The sequence below is a fragment of the Rhinoraja longicauda genome, chromosome 14 (assembly GCF_053455715.1).
Source record: "Rhinoraja longicauda isolate Sanriku21f chromosome 14, sRhiLon1.1, whole genome shotgun sequence".
Classification (NCBI taxonomy): domain Eukaryota; kingdom Metazoa; phylum Chordata; class Chondrichthyes; order Rajiformes; family Arhynchobatidae; genus Rhinoraja; species Rhinoraja longicauda.
The window spans coordinates 8,477,956-8,490,350 of NC_135966.1; the positions used below are offsets into that span (position 1 = coordinate 8,477,956).

General features: G+C 43.6%; 1 protein-coding gene across 4 annotated transcripts in view; it reads right to left on the reverse strand.

The window, feature by feature from the left end:
* LOC144600028 (follistatin-related protein 5-like) overlaps positions 1 to 12,395 on the reverse strand; it is a 393,214-nt gene that overhangs the window by 372,354 nt on the left and 8,465 nt on the right. The window lies entirely within an intron of this gene.

Below are 12,395 nucleotides of genomic sequence, written 5' to 3' on the forward strand. Positions count from 1 at the left end.
AGATAGATCAGCCATGATTGAATGATGGAGTAGACTTGGTGGGCCGAATGGCCTAATTCTACTCCTATCTCTTATGACCTTCTGACCTTATGAATTTACAAGCCAATTAATCTACAAACCCGCACATCTTTGGAGTGTAGGAGGAAACCGGGGCACCCAGGGAAAACCCACGAGGTCACGGAGAGAACGAACAAACTCCGTACAGACAGCACTCGCAGTCAGGTTCTACCTGGGTCTCTGGTGCTGTAAGGCAGAAACTCTACCGCTGTGCCACCATGCCACCCTCTAGCTGCCAGATGGTTAATCTTAGGGTTCAGCTGCTATTTGTAAGTGATGCATATGGTTTATTGAATCTCTGGGTGCATAGCAAGTGAAGGTCTTGGTTATATATCTGCATGAAAATCTGTCCAACCTATCATTCAACTGTCAATAGACAATAGACAATAGGTGCAGGAGGAGGCCATTCGGCCCTTCGAGCCAGCACCGCCATTCAATGTGATCATGGCTGATCATTCTCAATCAGTACCCCGTTCCTGCCTTCTCCCCATACCCCCTGACTCCGCTATCCTTAAGAGCTCTATCTAACTCTCTCTTGAATGCATTCAGAGAATTGGCCTCCACTGCCTTCTGAGGCAGAGAATTCCACAGATTCACAACTCTCTGACTGAAAAAGTTTTTCCTCATCTCCGTTCTAAATGGCCTACCCCTTATTCTTAAACTGTGGCCCCTGGTTCTGGGCTCCCCCAACATTGGGAACACGTTTCCTGCCTCTAAAGTGTCCAACCCCTTAATAATCTTATACGTTTCAATAAGATCCCCTCTCATCCTTCTAAATTCCAGTGTATACAAGCCTAGTCGCTCCAGCACAAACCACTGAATCCCTAGCATTGGTCTGAAGAAGAATACTCCTGTACAAAAGAATGAAGTTACATTTTTCACAGCACTTTTGTTTGATAAAGACGTCTATTAAGTGAAGGGGGAAAAAGAGACATTGTGCTCGGTAATACACTTCAAATACATCCTGAAGCATTTTTTGACATTCTATTCAGATTCTGATTTCATTGGGGAAATCATCTTCTTGCTCTCCATTAAATATGGAAAGAATTGTATACATTAAAAAAAAATGCCAATCTCAATATTCTCCCTCCCCACTCCTCTGCACCTAATGCCAAGCCTAACATATTAGACGCGGAGGAATTTATTTAGTCAGAGGGTGGTGAATCTGTGGAGTTCATTGACACAGCTGGCTGTGGAGGTCACGTCCTTGGGTATTTTTAAGGTGGAGATTGACAAAACATTGATTAGTACGGGTGTCAAGGGCGGTGGGGAGAAGGCAGGAGAATGGGGTTGACTGGGAAAGATAGATCAGCAGAGTAGACACGATGGGCCGAATGGCCTAATTCGACTGCTATGACTTATGAACTTCTGATGAATAGTATGAAGTGAATACTTATAGCCTTCAAACAAGTCAATCGAGGTGCCGAAGAAGAGTCTCGACCCTTAAATGTCACCCATTCCTTCTCTCCAGAGATGCTGCTTGAGTTACTCCAGCAATTTGTGTCTGTCTTTGGGGCAAACCAGCATCTGCAGTTCCTTCCTGCACACTCCTGATTTTATTCTATGTTAGTTCAGATAATTAATACCAACTAACCCAGTGCAAATCAGGCTGGTCAGATGCCATCGACACCAACAGCAACACCAGAAGCTAGAGGTCACAAAAAAAAAAGACTTATTTCGATCAAATTAATCTAAAACTAAAACTACCCCACTATCAACCAGCATATCTTTGACGAATAGTCCCTGCTGAAAAACCAGAATATGGCACGGTGGCGCAACGGTAGAGTTGCTGCTTTACAGCGAATGCAGCACCGGAGACTCAGGTTCGATCCTGACTACGGGTGCTGTACTGTAAGGAGTTTGTACGTTCTCCCCGTGACCTGCGTGGGTTTTCTCCGAGATCTTCGGTTTCCTCCCACACTCCAAAGACGTACAGGTATGTAGGTTAATTGACTGAGTAAATGTAAAATTGTCCCTAGTGTGTGTAGGATAGTGTTAATGTGCGGGGATCGCTGGGCGGCGCGGACTTGGTGGGCCGAAAAGGCCTGTTTCCGCGCTGTATCTGAAATATGAAAATAAAAATAAATATGAAATAGGAATTAACTTTGCGCTATTTTAGAAGAATGAGGGGGGGACCTCATTGAAATGTACAGAATAGTGAAAGGCTTGGATGGATTGGATGTGGAGAGGATGTTTCCACAAGTGGGAGAGTCTAGGACTAGAGGTCATAGCTTCAGAATTAAAGGATGTTCTTTTAGGAAGGAGATAGCGGAGTCAGGGGGTATGGGAAGGCAGGAACGGGGTACTGATTGAAAATGATCAGCCATGATCACATTGAATGGCGGTGCTGGCTCGAAGGGCTGAATGGCCTCCTCCTGCACCTATTGTCTATTGTCTATTGAGATGGGGAGAACTTTTTTCAGTCACAGGGTGGTGAATCTGTGGAATTCTTTGCCACAGAAGGCTGTGGAGACCGTCAATGGATATAATTAAGGCAGAGATAGATAGATTCTTGATTAGAATGGGTGGCAGGGGTTATGGGGAGAAGGAAGAAAAATGGGGTTAGGTGGAAGAGATAGATCAGCCATGATTGAATGGCAGAGTAGACTTGATGGGCCGAATGGCCTAATTCTACTCCTATTCCTTATGTCCCTATGACTATTTAATTTTTAAGGGCAGCGCAGTAGTGCACTGAGTAGAGCCACTGCCTCACAGTACCAGAGACCCGGGTGCAACCCTGACCTCGGGTGCTGTTTGTGTGGAGTTTTCATGTTCTCACTGTGACCGCATCCTCTGGCTGCTCCAATATCAGCCAACGTATGCAGTTCTTTGTTTATGACCATCTAACCTAGAGCAATGTGACCAGACTGAGCCACAGCTGATAACTCTACAGCGCTCTTTGATTGATATGGATGTTATGGTTATGGAACAGCTCAAAGATCAACTTACTCCAACCATTTCCATCCAAACCTCCCTCACCTGTATCCACCCATCACTTAAGAAAGACCCAAAATGCTGGAATAGCTCAGTCAGCATCTCCGGAGAGAAGGAATGGGTGATGTTTCGGGTCGAGACCCTTCTTCAGACCCTTCTCCAGTCTGAAGAAGGGCCTCGACACGAAACGTCAACCGTTCCTTCTCTCCAGAGATGTTGCCTGATCCGTTGAGTTACACCAGCTTTTTGTGTCTATCTTCGGCTTAAACCAGCATCTGCAGTTCCTTCCTCCACCCATCACTTGCTGGGCAATGTCCTGCCCTCACCTATCTTTTAACTTAACCCCCTCCTCCCCCCCCCCCCCCATCCCAACTACAATCAGTCTGAAGAAGGGTCCCAACCTGAAATGTCATCTATCCATTCCTACCACAGATGCTGCCTGAGTCACCGAGTTACTTCAGCATTTCTTGTGTTTTGTTCAAAGATCAACCTACCTAGCCCAGGTGGAAAATGAATTTGGGATTGGTACCGAGGTACATTTCTTCACGTAGCACCAAGCAATGCCACTCCCATAATGGACATTGTCATTCATTTATTGTGGCACGCACAGGGCCTTTGGTTTGACACCCTTTCACGATGATTAAATAGAATGACATAAAACAGCATTTGGCTTACAAATCACACAAATTGATTTCTCTGATAATGACAGAAACTTTTTAATGTAATGAGGGGCATGTTTACGTGGCTTCCACTGCTTTTGAGTGAGCCATAACCAATTGGTAGTATATCAAAAGTTGCTGCATTTTGTGAAGTGCTGTTGTACAATATTGATCAATGTTATCAATACAGCACAGATGATACCAACAGAACAGTGCAACAGAGCAACCGAAAGTGATTCTTTAACATCGCCCTTGTAGTTTTGAAGTTATATCCCATATTTAACATATTCAAAGCGTAGGAACTTATAATGCCTTTGCATTTTGTTCATCATGTGAGCTCACTGTGATGGATGTTTCTTTTTTTGGTTTGTGTTAGTTTGTGATTATGCGTGTTATTGCTTATTTTTATTGCTCTTATTGTTGGACTGTGGGTAATGGAATCTCGTCCAAAAGACATTTTTGGATGACAATAAAGGCTATTCTGATTCTGATAATGCCTAAAATGTTATAACCTCACACATTGTGAATGGTGTGCTGGATTGAAGTTAGTCAGTCACATTTGCAAGTCTGTACGCCAATCGCCCTCTCTGCCATTCTTAAAGTCATATGCTCTAACGTGGCAGAAATCCAGGGAAAGAATCAGAATTGCCACCTATTTTGGAAAATCAGTGAAATTCAGGCATTAATATTGCAAGCTACATTAAGGGTAAATAGATGCTATAATGTCAAAAGATTTGTGTAGAGCCAATTTGCACACAGGATGAATTATATCCGCAGAAATAAGTAATAAAGGTGGCATGTTTTTATTAAGTTTATTTTAGAGATACAGTGTAGAAACAGGCCCTTCAGCCCACCGGGTCCATGCTGCCCATGATCACCCACACACTAGTTCTATCCTACAAACAAGGGCAATTTACAGAAGCCAAAATACCTACAAACCCGCACGCCTTTGGAATGTGGAGGGAAACAGGAGCACCCGGAGAAAACCCACATGGTCACAGAGAGAACGTACAAACTCCATACAGACAGCACCCATGGTCAGGATCAAGCCCGGGTCTCCAGCGCTGTGAGGCAGCAACTCTACTGCTGCTGCCACCTTAATTGATTTTATCATGGCCTGCTCAATGTCGATCTTCAGATTTAGTCCGTTTTTTTCCGATATGCACGTGGTCCATTTGTTTTAAAGCTTTCCACATTAATGAAATTGGCATCGGGAAAACTATAAAACATTTTAAATATTGATTTCCTTCCAGCTGCCATCCCCGAGTTACTTTCATTGAATATAGAACAGTACAGCACAAGAACAGGCCCTGCAACCCCAACTGTGTCTATGCTGAACAAGATACCAAGACCATCTCTAATCTGCCTGGAAGTGGTCCATCTGCCTCCTTTCCCTGCATATCCATGCGGCCGAAACAAAATTCTCTTAAATGCCACAATTGCATCTGTCCCCACTATTGCCCCTGGCAGCATGTTCCAGGCACCCAACACTTGTCCTCCACATCTGTTTTCAACTTTCCCCCTCTCACCTTAAAACTATACCCTCCACTATTTGATTTTCCATCCTGGGACAAAGGTTCTGACTGTCTACTCCATCTAAATGTCGGAAGGAACTACATATGCCGGTTTACAGAAAGATAGACACGTTACGCTGGACTAACTCAGCGGGACAGGCAGCATCTCTGGAGAGAAGGAATGGGTGACGTTTCGGGTCGAGACCATTCCTTCTCTCCAGAGATGCTGCCTGTCCCGCTGAGTTAGTCCAACATTTTGTGTCTATCTTATCTTCGCCCCTCATTAGTTTACATTTCAACGTTACAAAGTCAGGTTACATAGTGGTGAAGAACTAAATAACTATTAAAAAGTGTTATTAGTGGCAATTCAATTTCTTGTTTTAGAAATAAAACTGCATCCCTCATAAATATATATATTTTTAAAATGTTCAGAATGTTAACGATTGCCCGAGCAGATGGCATTGTTCACAAGACAATTTACAAATATCATCTCCACTAATAAGCTGGAGTTGAGTGCAATCTACCAGCTACATTTGCAGTATGATCTCACGTTCAAAAGGCAGAAAATAACATCATGCTATTCCGTTGTATCTGCACCATACTGGAACAATATAACAGCCCAGATTTAATTCAGAAAGTGCAAAGCAAATGGCAAGTGTGTAGGAAGGAACTGCAGATGCTGGTTTAAACCGAAGACAGACACAAAATGATGGAGCAACTCAGCATCTCTGGAGAGAAAGGAATGGGTGACATTTCTGGTCAAGAAATGAGGTCCGAAGAAGGGTCTCGACACAAAACGTCACCCATTCCTTCTCTCCAGTGATACTGCTGAGTTACTCCAGCATTTTGTGTCCATTTTCAGCAGTCGTTAATGTTTTCCAACATTCTATTTCAAAGGCCTGTAGAAATGACTTCAGGTGAAAAAAAAAAAAACAATATTCAAGGGGCTCAATTGAAGATGCACAACCCAAAATCTCCACTGGGAAACTTTGGGAGTGAGCAAGAGCAGAGAGTTGGTGGCATTTAGCAACGTTTATCACCTGGGCTTCCTGAGCAAGTGCTTTCTGTGGCCCAGTAAGACCAATTCAATGTGATGAAAACATGAACCTACTCACACCTTTCTGCAGCACAAAGCCTTATTTTATACAGCTTCCCACAGTGGATTTGAAAGGAGTCATGGAATAAAGGAACTCACACGTTCTGATGATGCCATTAGGATGGGACAGGTACTTAAATAAAGGCCCTGCCTGGGCCAAGGTTCAGGATAATTACTACGGTTGGCAGTATCAGGAATCAGGAATCTTGAATCTTGATTTCTCTAACTTCAAATGACCCTTGCATCTCCTCTCGAAGGTATCACAAAAATGCTGGAGTAACTCAGCGGATCAGGCAGCATCTCAGGAGAGAAGGAATGGGTGACGTTTCGGGTCGAGACCCTTCTTCAGACTAATGTCAGAGGAGGGGGCGGGACAAAGATAGGATGTAGTTGGAGACAGTAAGACTAGTGGGAGAACTGGGAAGGGGGAGGGGAAAGAGAGGGACAGTCCCTCCCCCACCCAAGTCGTGTTACTCGTTCTAAAGTCATCTTGTTGAGTCTCATTGTCTGTAACCCATTTTCACCTAGCCCACAGCTAACATTGGCCTGTCTCCTTTATCATTATTATTTTCTTGCATATCTTTCATTCATTTGTACTATATCTCTGTACATCACTGTCTATATCTCTCGTTTCCCTTTCCCCTGAATCTTAGTCTGAAGAAGGGTCTCGACCCGAAACGTCACCCATTCCTTCTCTCCAGAGGCGCTGTCTGACCCGCCGAGTTACTCCAGATTTTTGTGTCTATCAGGAATCGGGAATCACGAATCAGGAAACACGAAACAGGGGAATCAGGATCAAATCAGAATCAGGATCCGATTTCAGAATCCAAAATCAAAATCAGGTATCAGAGGAGTCTGAATTCTTCCACTGACTGGGAAGGAATATGAAATGTTAAGATATTATCCAGCAGAACCACAGCTCTCTTATTGATTTACCAGCTATTCCATTACCTTTCAAGTCATTATTCTTGTGAATTTGGCTAGTATACAATGTATCATGATAACGATCAAGATTTAATGAATTATTGCCGTTCATGCTAAAATTGACAAGGTGTGTATTGTTTATTGTTATTTTTTTTTAAACACAGGAGTAAATCCAAATGTATAACATACAAAATAAATGTTCCTCAACCCCAGAGGTTAGTCTGTTACTTTATTTCATGGCACAGATAATTAGAACAGATGAGCTGTTTCTAGCTATTGCGTTCCATTGTTACATTTCATAAAAACATGCGCCCATTTCTATTTTTGGCATCAGCTACAGTCAGCTTTTCTTAATCAGGCTTCAATTGAGGATGGATGTAAAGATCCACATCCTGAAAGTAGACACAAAATGGTGGAGTAACTCAGCGGGACAGGCAGCATCTTTGGATAGAAGGAATGGGTGATGTTTCGGGACGAGACCCTTCTTCAGACTCTGATGAAATGTGAAGAAGGGTCTCGATCCAAAACATTACCCATTCCTTCCCTCCAGAGATGCTGCCTGTCCCGCTGAGTTACTCCACCATTTTTTGACTATCTTCGGTGTAAACTAGCATCTGCAGTTCCTTGGTACACATCCCTAAAGTGTTCAAGGTTAGGGAACAGATTCTCATTTCAATCTGAAGTAGGGTCTCAACCCAAAATGTCACCTATCCACGTTCTCCAGAGATGCTGTCTGACCTGCTGAGTTACTCCAGCACTTTGTCTCTTTTTTTTTCCACATTTCAACTTGCATAATTATCCTTAGATTTAGAGTTGGATCATTTTATAAATCTTAGTTCAACTGTTTATCCAATTTCAACTGCCTTTCTAGTTTGACATTTGCACAAATTGTTTTCTCTTTAAGCTCGTGGAGAGAACAGAGTCCGGGAGTGTTTCACTATGTTAATATTGCCATATATTTGCAAGTTCTAGTAGATCGTTTACTTGCAGCGATGAATTTCATTAAGAAACGTTAATGTTTTTAGAGGCTTTAATATAAACAGAGCAATAAATAATTTTTCAAATGGCTGGACCGCAATAATTTGTGCTTCAAAAGGTTTATGGCTCAGAAAGTTATGTTAATTTAAAGACCCGCTTAGGACCAGTGTACCGTGCGCCAATATTGGTCTTAGTCTCGGGCTGCTGCCGAAACGTTCATAGCTCAAGAGGCCCAAAGTGTTGGATGCTAATTTTTGTCCTTGGCTTTCTTTCCTTTCTTTCTGCTGATAGTGCTGCTGCCTCACAGCGCCACAGACCTGGGTTCGATCCTGACCTCCGGTGCTGTCTGTGTGGAGTTTGCACGTTCTCTATGTGTGACCGTGTGGGTTTCCCTCGGGTGCTTCGGTTTCCTCCCACATCCCAAAGACGCACGGGTTTGTAGGTTGATTGGCCTCTGTAAATTGCTTTATGTGCGTAGGGAGTTGATGAAAAAGTGGGTCAACATGGATGCTATGAACCGGTCCTGCTGAGCCGGATGGTCACATCGCACAGTGAACCAGCACAGATCTACTTGCACTTTATTCTGTTTTAAAACTGTTCTCATTTGTTTCATTGGGTTGTTTAAATTAATACTGACTAGCTAATTAATTTATTGCATCGTATGGGAGGCGCATTCCCAATCTCGTTGTACCCCTGTACAATGACAATAAAGATATATTGTATTGTATTGTATTGCATCTAGTGTGATCGGGTGATTGATGGCTGGCATTGACTCGGTGGGCTGAAGGGCCTCTCTCCATGCTGCGTCACTAAAACGAAAACTGAAACTGGTGTCCTGGCAAAGATCACAACCATCTTTCTTGTTTGTTTTCTCGACTGACACATTCTCACTTCTGCCATGTTTTCCATCTTGTCTGAAGAAGGGTCTCGGCCCGAAACGTCACCATTCCTTCTCTCCAGAGATGCTGCCTGTCCCCCGCTGAGTTACTCCAGCATTTTGTGTCTATTATCCATCTTGAGATTCCAAACTCCAAAGCAATGGATCACAAACAATTGGATTTCGTTTGTTCACTCCAAATTCCTTTCTATGAAGAAATCCAGCTTCCGCTTTAGTACCACCTGACAGGACAGTTCCAGCTAACTATTTGGGAATTCTCCACCTATAATGGTACATCCTAAGATGACGTTTCAACAATAGACAATAGACAATAGGTGCAGGAGTAGGCCATTCGGCCCTTCGAGCCAGCACCGCCATTCAATGTGATCATGGCTGATCATTCTCAATCAGTATCCCGTTCCTGCTTTCTCCCCATACCCCCTGACTCCGCTGTCCTTAAGAGCTCTATCTAGCTCTCTCTTGAATGTATTCAGAGAATTGGCCTCCACTGCCCTCTGAGGCAGAGAATTCCACAGATTCACAACTCTCTGACTAAAAAAGTTTTTCCTCATCTCTGTTCTAAATCGCCTACCCCTTATTCTTAAACTGTGGCCCCTGGTTCTGGACTCCCCCAACATTGGGAACATGTTTCCTGCCTCTAACATGTCCAACCCCTTAATAATCTTATACGTTTCAATAAGATCTCCTCCCATCCTTCTAAATTCCAGTGTGTACAAACCTAGTCGCTCCAGTCTTTCAACATAGGACAGTCCCGCCATTCCAGGAATTAACCTAGTATAGCAATCTTCTTTAAAGTTTACTTAAATAAAACACAAAGTGCTGGAGTAACTCAGTGGGGGTCCCAACCTGAAACATTGCTTATCCATGTTCTCCAGAGGTGCTGTAGAAACTAAGAACTGCAGGTGCTGATTTATACCAAAGGTGGACCTTTGGACGGATTGTGAAGGGCCTGGATAGAGTGGATGTGGAGAGGATGTTTCTCTGGTGGATCGGTCTAGGACCAGACAGGGCAAAGCCTCAGAATAAGAAGATGTACAGATAGAAAGGAGATGAGGAGTAATTTCTTTAGCCAGAGGGCGGTGAATCTGTGGAAGTCATTGCCACAGACAGCTGTGGAGGACAAGTCCATGGGAATTGATTACAGTGGAGCTTTGCAGATTACTAAGGGTCTCAAAGGTTATGGGCAGAAAACAAGAGGATGGCATTGAGAGGGAAAGATAGATCAGCCATGAAGGAGTAGACTCCATGGGCCGAATGGCCTAATTCTACTCCTATAAACTTATGAAGATGACGTAAAGGTCCAGCAAATAATAAAGAGGTCAAATGTTATGTTAGCCTGTGCATTCTCTCTGCAGATGCTGCCTGGCCTGCTGAGTTCCTCCAGCACTTGGTGCTTTGCTGGTTCGCCTGTATGATGAGATGGTTTGAATGCAGGAATAAGACAGCACAGTTGCAACTCCACAGGGGCTTAGATAGACTGCACATGGAGTGCTGTGCACGGGCTTTGGTCTCGTTGCTCAAGGAAGGATACGCTCAACACAGTGAGAACGCAGCAGGAATGTGCTAGACCAGTTCCTGGCATGGCAAGCTAGAGAGATGTAGACTGGGACTGCAAGCTCCAGGGTTTAGAAAAAAATAGGTCAGATCTCGAAGGAATTTATAGGAATTTTTAAAAGCTTAGCAGGCTTAGCACAGAGAGGAAGATTGCCCTGGCTGAAGAATGTAGGACTCGGGGATAGTGAAACCTTGAAGTTCTCTATACCCTGGAAGGCTGTGGAGTGCTGGACATTAAGGGGACTACAGGTTATGGCAACAGTGCTTCAAATAGAAGACCAGACATAATAATAATGAACGGTGGAGAACACTTGAATGGCCTAATGGGTCTTCAGTCAGAGGGTGCTGAATCTGTGGAATTCTTTGCCACAGGAGGCTGTGGAGGCCAAATCAATGGATATTTTTATGGCAGAGAAAGATAGATAGATTCTTGATTAGTACAGGGTCTCAGGGGTTATGTCACGGGAGAAGGCAGGAGAATGGGGTTGGGAGGGAGAGATAGATCAGCCATGACCAAATGGCAGAGTAGAGTTGATGGGCCGAATGGCCCAATTCTGCTCCTATGGCGTATGAAATGAACTAATGACCTACAGTATCACTGCTCCCATTTCTTGTGTTCTAATAATGAGTCCGGCCACCTATTTGCTGGTTTGTGGCATTTTGCTCATTTTAACCAAAAGCCTGGGGGGGTGGTGGGGGTGATTAATATGACGGTGAATGCAGCAGGGTGAATGTTGAATGTAGTACGGTGAATGTAGAATGTAGAATGGTGAACGTAGAACGGTGAATGGTGAACGTAGAATGGTGAACCTAGAATGGTGATCGTAGAATGGTGAACGTAGAATGGTGAACGTAGAATGGTGAACGTAGAATGGTGAACGTAGAATGGTGAACGTAGAATGGTGAACGTAGAATGGTGAACGTAGAATGGTGAACGTAGAATGGTGAACGTAGAATGGTGAACGTAGAATGGTGAACGTAGAATGGTGAACGTAGAATGTAGAATGGGAATGTTGAATGAGAATGTAGAATGGTGAACGTAGAATGTAAAATGGTGAATGGTGAATGGAGAACGGTGAACGTAGAATGTAGAATGGAGAACGTAGAATGGTGAACTTAGAATGGTGAACGTAGAATGGTGAACGTAGAATGGTGAACGTAGAATGGTGAACGTAGAATGGTGAACGTAGAATGGTGAACGTAGAATGGTGAACGTAGAATGGTGAACGTAGAATGGTGAATGTAGAATGGAGAACGTAGAATGGAGAACGTAGAATGGAGAACGTAGAATGGAGAACGTAGAATGGTGAACGTAGAATGGTGAACGTAGAATGGTGAACGTAGAATGGTGAATGTAGAATGGTGAATGTAGAATGGTCAATGTAGAATGGTCAATGTAGAATGGTGAACGTAGAATGTAGAATGGTGAATGTAGAACGGTGAATGTAGAACGGTGAATGTAGAATGTAGTAAGGCGAATGTATGGAGAACTGTGAATGTAGTTGAGAAGCTCTCAGAAAGGATGGAAGGACAGAAATTACAAGTCAGATGCTTTTCGAGACCAAAAACCTTGGAGTACATGACATCCCATTAATCCGCTCACCGACATTCACTTAACGCTGAACAGCTTCTCCGTATTCTCTGCGCGCAAGGCTGCTTCACTGAGCTCAGGTCTACTCCGCCATTCAATCATGCCTGATCTATCTTTCCCTCTCAATTCCATTCTGCTGTCTTCTGCCCATTGCCCCTGACACCTTATCTACCTGTACGAGATGCCAATA